Source organism: Manis javanica, chromosome 15, assembly GCF_040802235.1.
Source record: "Manis javanica isolate MJ-LG chromosome 15, MJ_LKY, whole genome shotgun sequence".
NCBI lineage: Eukaryota > Metazoa > Chordata > Mammalia > Pholidota > Manidae > Manis > Manis javanica.
In genome coordinates, this window is record NC_133170.1 from 20,675,818 (window position 1) to 20,686,715 (window position 10,898).

At 40.6% G+C, this 10,898-nt stretch overlaps 1 long non-coding RNA gene across 1 annotated transcript; it reads left to right on the forward strand.

Annotated features, from left to right (window-relative positions):
* The first annotated feature begins 5,972 nt into the window (after window positions 1-5,972).
* LOC108391613 (uncharacterized) lies at window positions 5,973-10,556 on the forward strand. The gene is made up of 3 exons (XR_001851807.3): window positions 5,973-6,183; window positions 6,783-6,835; window positions 9,658-10,556. It is a non-coding gene; the product is annotated as an uncharacterized lncRNA (long non-coding RNA).
* Window positions 10,557-10,898: the final 342 nt, after the last annotated feature.

Below are 10,898 nucleotides of genomic sequence, written 5' to 3' on the forward strand. Positions count from 1 at the left end.
CCATGCCATACTCACCTTGACTTCAGATATAAATCTATAGTCTTTAATATTTTTTTACCTTTCACTGATCCTTGAAACAAAGTAAATGCAAAGTAGGTAGCACCCAATAGATTATTTTCAAATATTCTTGGTTCCTGGATAGGTCAGAGAGAGAGCCCCATTGCATTCTACCAGGGATCCTAGATGTGGAACCTACTAAGTCTAGAGCCCCTTCCAGGAGGAGGTGCCCCACTCCCAGCCCCCTGACCGAGAGCCACGGTTTATAATGTGGCCTAGTAGAGACTGCTGTACCCAAGAGAAGCAAGACGGTTATTAGTTAATCCAATCTTACACTCCTACGCAAGAGTTAGAACTGGGAAGTATAGGAAGAACGAGAAGGCCACAGCAAAAAGGACAGACAGATGCACAGAAAAGACATAAAGGCACTGACAGCGTCACTATGGGTTAGAGTAACAGGCCATGGACTTCCATGGCAAAGGCATTTGGAACTCCTCATATTCCAAGTGAACTTTTGATTCATGCTTCCATGTGCCCTTTCAAGGCCCCATAGGTTGGCTTTCCACATTCTAAGGACTTGGCAGTATGGTTAAGATTTCTGTCACACATGTGAACACACATGTCACACATCACTTTGTGTTAACAAATGTGACTGTTCTTTACAACCAAAAGACCTTACCCAACCACCACCCAGAGATACTTTCCATAACTATTGGTAAGTACACAGCCCCAACCAAACTCACATGAAATATATGATAGTTTGGTCAAAGCTGTACTTCATTCCCTCATTATGTACTTACAGATCACCAATTGTGTGCCAGCCGCTATGTGAGTGCTGGAGTTATAAAGACAAATAAGCAACAGAGACAGATAAGACAAGCTCTCTGCATTTGAGGGTCTCCCAGCTCAGTGACAAAGGCATAGAAACATCATACAAGAACTGAAACAAATTACAGAAAATTTAGAAAAATTATATACTGATTTCCTAAATGGTAAATTCTCTTTTGTTTGTAAGTCATTCTAATAGAACTCTTCCATCAAAGTCCAGTCAACACACGATTTGTGTCAGCACAGGATTTGTGTCAGCATACTGTATACACAAGTGAAAAAACCAGAACAGAATTACATTATCATTCTTGAATGCCTTGATCACTGGGGTGTAAAAGGGTGCAATTAGATGGACAGGGTTAACAATTACCAAGTTCATCATGACTGCTACCTAACATGAATGCCAGCTTCTCAGGATTTTAAATGTGGTTTAGACTTAAAAAGTTAGACATCCCTTAACTGATTCCTTGTTTTGGGTGATTATCAAGACAGAGAAGTTAAGAGAACATAAAGAGCTTAAAAGGACTGAGAAAAGGGAGGAAGCAGATTGAGAAAACCAGTCCTTTAAAACATGAGTCATCACTATATGGATCTAGATCTGTCATAAGTCTGTATTTACTATAGATTTAGTCATAATCCACCAGTAAGTACTCGAATATGTTTAGTTTGGTTTTCTAATACTAATCTATACAGAGAGTTCTGTTGTATTTTTTTTTTAAGCACTTGAGATGTGAGTCAGATACCGGCTCTTACTTTAAATTTTAGAAATAGTTTCCTATTTAAATCATTTTAGGATAAATACAGCACAATGATATTTAACAAATACTTAACTGTGACTAATTTGTCTGAGCCATAATGCCAGTCAGTAGAAGAATTTTGAAAGTGAATAAAATACAATCACTGTCCTCAGTGGGAGGAGCTTTATTCTGTATATAAAAATTAAACAAAGAGACAACATTAATACTATGCCAAATATGTGTGCTTTAAAAAGATGGTACAAGCACAGTGCTATGAAGGTTCTAGAGGGGAGCTCAAGGAAGGCTTCAGATGTTGTGTTTGAAATGAGTCTGATTTTAATTGGGAGAGGTGAGTAAATTTGTTAATTAAGTGGGACAATTTACTAAATGTTAATTTGGTAACTAGCCAAGTCACATTATTCTCTATTACTGTTCACTGACACTGTCCAGAATAGCCCATTATTGTATACCAACACTTTAAAAATACAGGATTGGAATTCTCTCTCCCTTTTGCTTACTGGCAGTCCTATCTCCCACAATAAAAGCTGTACATGCAGGAATAGTCATTATTAGCTTACATGCAATTGGCAAATGTAAATATAATTCAGAAATCACATAGGTTCATTCATTATCTTTCCCAGCACACTTACATTTTGAACTGAACAGGGGCAAGCCTTCTCACAACTAAACATAAAGCAATATTTAGACTTAGCAATATAAAGACTTTAAGGAAAAAAGCAGGAAATTATTCAGGAATGCCTGTCTTTAGTGCAAATAGAGTCTTGTCTGGAGGCTTCAGGAACCTTTAAGCTTTTCACACCATTAAGTTAGATGATGAAGCTACATGGTGTAATGAAGATGTGAAATCATTTTCCCAGTGTGTGTGTGTGTGTGTGTGTATTGGTGGTGGAGTGGGGTGGGGGTGAGGGAGTGAAAATCAAGAAGGCTAAATGCTAAATCAGATTTTTAATTTTGCTTGGAACTTCTTTCAACTGGAATCGAATGCCCCCAAGGACCTCTATGTCCAAGGAGGAAGCACACATTGCAGGGTAAAGCTCTGAAGCAGTGCCGTCCAGGAGAAACATGAGACATGTAGGTGATTTTAAGTTTTCTAGTGGCCACATTAAAAAAAAAAAAGAAAGTAAAAAGAAACTGGTGACATATTTCAATATGTAATCAATATAAAAACTATTGAGATATTTTACGTTCTTATTTCACACTTTGAAGTCTGTTATATATTTTAACAACACTTCACACTTGGGATTAGCACATGTAAATGCTCAAGAGCCACACACTGCGAGTGGCCACCATACCAGACAGCATAGCTCTACAGGGTGACTGGGCTGTTGAACATCAATGCCAGTGAAGATGGAATCGTGTTAGCATTTTTCATCAGAATAGCAAGTAACAAAGTTGCATAGGTTTTGAGTGCTCTGCTCCCAAGTCTGTATTTCCTGTAAGCAGTTATTTACTAAATGTTTACTAATGCAGTAAAAATAAAGAAGTTATTTTTAGTGCATCATTTTAAGGAACATACTTGTATTTTTGTACATTCTTTCCTAGCCTTCCTCTCAGCTAGGGGTAGTCATATGATACAGTCCTGAGCAATGAATTGTAAAGGAAAGTATGCTAGTCATATGGGAACGATTTTTTTTCCCTAATAAGAAGACAGGCCACCAGGAGAAGGCTTCTTCCCCCTCATATCGCTCCCTTTCTGTCTGAAATATTTCATATGAGAACATGATGCTGGGCACTATGGCAGCCACCTTGTGACTATGACAGAAGGTTCTTTAATACTTGAGGATGGTAGGACAGAAAGGCATCTTTCTTTATCAAAGAAGTAACTGCACCCAAGAAGCCAGCCAAGCAAATACGGGAGTGGGAGGGAGGCAGGGCCAGAGTTCCTTAGCAGAAGGAAGAACAGTTTGGCAGAGAAACCGTCCCCGATGGGCAATGCTTAATATTCACAGCAAAATTTACCCTTTCTTTCCTCCCATTTTTCACCCACCCCCTCGCTAATGATTCCACCTGACTGGACCATTCTTTCTTTAGTTATGACAAGAGTGCTGACATTACTCCCAACACTGAAGAGAGTATAAAGCTAGAAGCAGCAGCCAAACAGTCCTCTGTTCATTAAGGTTCATGCACAAACAGTGCAATCTGGCCATAACATATGTTTAATACTTTAAAAAATGTTTAATGGTACCTATTGTGAAAAAAGTTCTTTCACTCACTTAGAAAGAATATATTGTGCTGATTAAACCAATTTGGGTTAATTGGAAATGCATAGAAAACTCATTGTTCAGAAATTTGTCTTGGGCTCACAATGTTTCAAAAATCCATATTCATATTAATATATGGCTACAAATGGAAGCAGTTTTTTTACTGCTTTCCAATGTTAGGGTAATCACAGCACAGTGTGCCCCTAATGCTGCTAAAGAAATGGTATGGGTGACTTTTTTAACTACTAAGTGTGGAAATTTTGGTAAGTGTACTTCCTGAGCCATATGATAAACTGAATGGGTGGCCAGACCAATTCTTTTGTTTCTTTTACTCATCTAAGGATTTTTTTCCCCAGTGAACAAAGACGAAGTTTTATTTGACTACTTACCAGTCTCACATTAACGTTTTCACCACATGTAAATGAACTGGGAGTCTCAAAGGATTCAGTTCTTTATCAACTCTTTACTCAATTCCCATACTTAATTTTCATTAGAGCCAACTCATCAAGTGCAATAAAAGTATTCAGTTTGTTGACTGCCATGACCAAGTAATCCATCTTTATGAGTCAGTGGAATGAACAAGGAATCAATTCACCTTATTACATTTTTTTCCTTCATGAAGAAAATGTCAATTCAATCCTGGCTTAGAAAACTGGTTTATCACCTTACTGAAGTGTACCTGTAGACAAGAGAGGATTTTAAAGTCCCTTTCAACTTTGGTAGAAATTTGCCCTAAAAAGTTAAGTAACCAAACAGATGGATTGCTAAAATTTTACTATCATATTAAACATAGTAAGAAAAACCCAGAGGCTAATTTTTAAAGCTGAAAGCTCTCTGTGAACCATGATAGAAGCATCTGGATCCTTCAAAATTTAGCCCCATCTGCACACGTCCATTCATTTTTCTCTCCTTAATTTCATGCTACCTAAAAATCTCACCTTCCTTTGTTGAAATTTTCTTCCATTGCAAAAGTCTTAAGATTTATCATTTTAAGAGTCCAATAAAATTACCAAATTGTTAACATCTATGCCTTCAACCAACTCTAAGGTAAAGATCCAGGCTTAGTTGAATCTACCAGTTATTTCAGGTTGTTTTTGAACATGCTAAAATGCCTCATTGGAAATTTTTCCATAAAGGTTTTTTTAAAAATTCAGCTTGCCATCCTTTTTGTTCTCAAACGGATCCAGTCGCATTTGTAACACAAAATTTCCCAGATCTTCCCATTTTATAAATATAGCCTTCTAAGCCTCTGAAACTGTCTTTTAAGGGAACTTAAAAATCACTTTAAAAAATTTGTTTCTTGGCTTGCGCTTTTTCTGGCTATTGCTTCTAGAGTCAGCCCTCTTTTTAGTTTCAAAATTTGCATGGCTGCCTTTTTGACGTTGCTTCGAGTCAGCCTAATGCAGGTTATTGCTCGAGGTTTGTTCCAGCAAGATAGCCTTGAAGTTAGGCTTATTTGCATCTTTTCCGTAACAAAGTCTTTATTTTAAATAGTTAACCTAAGGACTTCCTATGCTTTGGGGTGTACTGTCGCTGCTTACCACTTCTTAGTCGTCATGACTAGCATGGTGGTGCTATCACATTCATTACAAAGATCTTCCACGACAGGCACCGACTTCAGAGGATTCAGTTTTCACTGCCGTTCATATTTTCACTGGTTTCAGACTTACAAGTAAACTGTCCGGCCACCCGCGTTCCCGGATAAAAGCAGGAGTTTCGTTATGAATTAATTACATACCACGACAGAAAGTGCCCGCGCTCTGCACGCAGAACTGAGCGGTAGTAAACAAACCCTCGCGCAGGCGCAGAGGCAGCCGGAGGCTACCCTGGCTGCGGGGAGCCGAGGGGATTTTTCGTAGAGTGAAAAGTGGGGGGTGGGGGGGGAAATCCCAGAACACCGCGTCTTAAGGTGATAAACTGGTTGCCTTTTTCTATTTTTACATATTTCTGGCTTTTGTCCCTCGCAGAGACGCCCATGGAACTCCTCGGCCTCAGAGAACCGCTGCTAGTCTGTCAGCTCGTTACGCTAGCCTCATGCGTTCTTGCCACGGAGTCTTGATCTTTTTTATGTGACTACAACATAGCACTAATCCACAAGGGCTGGAGAAAAAAGGGAAATATAAGGCCGCACAACGCGCGCGCACATACACCCCGCCCTCCCAACCCTCACTTCTCGCGTCCGTGCTTCCCCAACCAACGCGAGATCTGCCTGGGCGAGTACGTGTGCGTATGCGCCCCACTAATCATTTCTGGCGCGAAAAAGTTTCACCCGCAGTACTGGTGAATGGAATTTGACTCTCGAGAAAGGTCCGGTGATCCGATGATTCACGTTAATTCGATGAATTCAAGCACACAACACTACATTCTTCGAGACGTTGCAGTCACTACTCCACATGCATGTATGGTTCTCCCTTCTTTCCGTTTGTCATTTATTAGCCGTGAACTCTGTGTAACTAGTTTCGGCGAATCAAGCAGGAAAGGAGTGGGCCTGGGAGAGCTGATCAAGGATTTAAAATAAGAATGATGAGTTTTACCTGTTTGGAAAGATAACTGGGAGCGACATAATAAGTCTGAGGGGCCACAACATTTTTTTTTTTTTTGGTTTGTTTTTTATTGGAGTCCAAGAGAGGATGAATGTGAACTAAGGTACTGCAGTGGGAAGGAAATAGGGAATTTGAGAGGTAAATGAAGGCAGTTAACTATACAGCACAGGGGGTAGGTGAGACTAGAAAGAACTGTTGGCAGTAAAAGAAGTTTTCGTAAAATAGTGTGAACTTACTCATGTTCATCAACAAAAAGGCAGAAACGCCACACATTTAGCCCATGATGTGCAATGTGGAAACTGGGAAGTCCCTAAGTGAGTGGAACAAGGATTCTAAACCATAGTTCTGAGCTAGGGCTGAGGCTGGGATTAGGCAGAACAGTTAATGGTAAAAGGCGTCAGGAATTTGGGAACTGTCTTGAGAGAATTGACTAATCTGACTTCTCTCTCTCCCAGGATGCATGAGACAACTGCACACGCATTGGATTTTGTCCTGCAACATGTTAAAGGTACCACCTGACACCTGACATGTTCTCCCCCCAGTGAAACCCCTAGTCCCTACTGCCTCCCACCAACCCCACCAACCTCAGCCAGAATGAAGTATGGACTGCAAGGAATGAAAAGGTGGACTTTAGCTATCCAGTTACTTAGGTGTACCACTGGCACATTACCAAAGTACATCCTTCTAGCCTCTAGCTTTCCCATTCACTTGGTAGAGAGTCCATCTTGATATTGGCAACAGTCTTACACAAGAGCTTAGCCAGTATATTTTGATTCTTTGTTTGCTGTATGGAGTTCAAGGCAGACGAATGATTGAGTATATTATTTTACTACACCAGGAAAAGAATGGCTTGAAGGTAAGCAACATAGCTTCATCTGTAGAGAAATATAGGACACTACAGGATTTGTGTTAGCAGTGATGAAGAAGGATCCAGGTGTTAATATATAGAATCGAAGTACTTCAGTGAAGACTCAAGGTAGCTATCAAGAAGTTCTGCCTGGAGCATTTTGGAAAACCTAAAGTATATCCTAGTAGTTGGGCTGTATGTGTGGAGTTCCTGGGAAAATGTTTGAGGAAAATGCATGGATGCCAATAGAATAGGATTTCTGGGTTGGAGCCACGGTATCTTGTTTTAGGGAGTGGGATTATCTAGCTGTGAGAGGCATGGCATCTCAGTATGGTGTCACAGAAAGTATGTGGCATTGAAAATCAGACCTGGGCTTTAACTCTTAGGTATGCCAGTTACTCTATGTATGACCTCTCTAAGCCTCAGTTTCCCTGTTTGGAAAATAGTGCCTACCACATAGGATGACTGTAAAGATGAAGTAAGGTCCTGTTGGAAAGACTGCATGGGTAATTAGCACAGAACTTGATGTATATGATCAACAAATGAGAATTTCTTCCCTGAGCCTCTCACTACATCTGTGCATTTTGTCTACCCATAAAATTGCAGATGCTCTATGTTGCATAGGTCCATCTGTAATTAGAGAGCCTTAAGACAGGTTCTCCACCTTGCCTGCACATCAGAATCACCTGGGGAGCTTTAAAAAAATCCTAATGCCCAAGCTTCACCCTAGACCAATTAAATAACAATCTTTGGGAGTGGATCCTGGACATCAGTATTTTTTAAAGCTCTTCATTTTGCTAATAAGGTAGAGAACAACTACTTTAAGAGTTTCCTCTAGAAGAAAGAGAAAAAAATTAGACCTGTGATTTAAGATCACCTCTCTGAATAGCTATATATTCAAGAAATTTCTAGAGGAGTAAAGGCTAGAGCTCGAGATGGGCAGATAAGTAGGGCGTAGTGAGCCATATTCAGGAAAGAATGTGGCAAGCATCCTCATTTGGGAAAGGTCATTAATAGGCCCCAGGAATATACAGGATCTGTTGTAGAGAAGGAGGACCCTCAGCCTCCGAAGTTGGCCTTTGATCTAGCACAGACAACACAGGTGATGATGTCTTTATTGCTTTACCATGCGGTGAATCTTGGGCCATCAGCAGGGCTGATGGCAGTAGTGGGGTGCCACCGCCTTTTACAACCAGCTCTGCTCCATTGGTTGGGAGGCATCTTTGAAGTGTATGTATGTGGGTATTCTTCTCCAGTGGGAAGGCCCGTGCGGGAAAGCATGTTCAGGCGACTGATAATGAGGCTGCTTCCCATAGCCTCCTGTCGCGTTAATGTAGCTGCGCTGACTACCCGAGTGGTTCTCTCAGTACTAACAGATGAAGAAGGTGAGGTTCAAGCCTGTTTATAGCCTTCGAGTGAATAGAAAATCACTTGGAATAGGAAGGATGGCATGTCTGGGCAGGAATTTGAGCTTCTGAGAGAAACCGGCACTTTCCAGTAGGACAACTCTGATTTCTAGGGATGTAAGTAATTCAGAAGCTGAAGCCAGCATACGACTTCACAGCATACGACTTCAGTCATTGGATGCCAAGACTTTAGCCATCATGGTCAGGAATATCTTCTGCCACATGAGCTAACCGGTCTTTAATTGGGACCATTTTCTTGAGAAGCATAGAAATGCGTCTAGTCCCTAGCAAGAGCATTTGTGAAATGGCTAAACACTGCTGGCTCAGTAAGGAGACAGGGGATTCTGAGACTATGCAGGGGGCAATAGTCCAGAGGTTATGAACTGGTGGATAGCAGATCATGCAGAAGTGAAGGGAGGAATGGGGGAGAAGAACAGGGGACACAGGGTGAGGAAGGAAGCATGTTGAAAGTTAGAAATGGCAAAATCCCAAGTGGTAACAATTTCGTTATACTGTTATAAAAGTATGTTAAATAGGAATGCTGCCTGAGATCCTATGATGAGAAATCCCAGAGATAGGCCACTCTCTAGGACTTTCACAAAATCTAGGCAGGTTGTTAGGCTATTCTTAAAGCCTCACCCATAGCAAGGGCATACAGGAGTCAAGGTGAAGACTGGGTAAGGGATTTTAAAGAGGATATTTGAATGGAGTTATTGGTGTGCTGTTGGGCAAACAAATCAGAGAAAGAGGAGTGGCTGTACTCTTTCCTGAAATGTAAGCTTCCTCTCTAAGCAGGCACAAACGGAGAGAAAGCCTTAACTTTAAGTTAGGTGGCAAATTTTGACTATTACATAGAACTGAATATTTGATTACTAACTTTTCTTAACTAAAAGTGACCAGAAAAAGGAATTGGAGTGGCCAAGTTTTTATTTAGAAGAAGAATCAGCCCCTACAGAGTGTTTCCATAGGTGCAGTGGAAGATAAAAATTAAGTCGCTTTAAGTTAGTCCCAAAATCATGCTTCTTCTAGGTGCTGGAACACTTGTTTAAGCACCTACTTTGTTTTTTATATTCAAAGATGTACAGATGAATTGGATGACATTCCTCCTTACAAGAATTTGTGAACTACACCACTTAGGATGGCCAACATCGAAAACACCAAGAACAACAAATGCTGGCGAGGATGCAGAGAGAGGGGAACCCTCTTACACTGATGGTGGGAATGTAGTTCAACCATTGTGGAAAGCAATATGGAGGTTCCTCAAAAAACTAAAAATAGAAATACCATTTGACCCGGGAATCCCACTCCTAGGAATTTACCCAAAGAATACAAGTTCTTAGATTCAAAAAGACATATGTTTATTGCAGCACTATTTACAACCTAAGTGTCCATCAGTAGATGAATGGATAAGAAGATGTGGTGCATATACACAATGGAGTATTATTCAGCCATAAGAAAGAAACAAATCCTACCATTTGCAACAACATGGATGGAGTTGGAGGAAATTATGCTCAATGGAATAAGCCAGGCAGAGAAAGACAAGTGCCAAAGGATTTCCCTCATTTGTGGAGTATAACAATGAAGCAAAACTGAAGGAACAAAGCAGCAACAGACTCACAGACTCCAAGAAGGGACAAGCAGTTACCAAAGGGGAGGCGTGTAGGAGGGTGGATGGAGAGGGAGGGAGAAGGGGAATGAGGGGTGTTATGTTTAGTACACATGGTGTGCGGGGTCATCGGGAAAACAGTGTACACAGAGAAGGCAAATAGTGAATCTGTGGCATCTTACTATACTAATGGACAGTGACTACAATGGGGTGTGGTTTGGGGACTTGACAATATGGATGAATGTAGTAACCACAATGTTTTTCATGTGAAACATTCATAAGAGTGTATATCAATAATACCTTAATAAAAAAAAATTGAAGGAACAAAACAGCAGCAGACTCACAGACTCCAAGAAGGGACTAGTGGTTACCAAAGGGGAGGGGTAGGGGAGCATGGGTGGGGAGGGAGGGAGAAGTAGATCAAGGGGTATTGATTGGTACATGGTGTGAGGGGGATCACGGGGAAGACAGTGTAGCACAGAGAAGACAAGTAGTGACTCTGTGACATCTTACTACACTAATGAACAGTGACTTCAATGGGGTATGGGGGGAACTTGATAATATGGGTGAATGTAGTAACCACCGTGTTTTTCATGTGAAACCTTCTAATGAGTGAATATCAATGATACCTTAATAAAAATAAATGGATTAAAAAATCTGTAGATGTAATGCAATATAATACATGCAATAATAGGAGTTATAGGTATGAAAA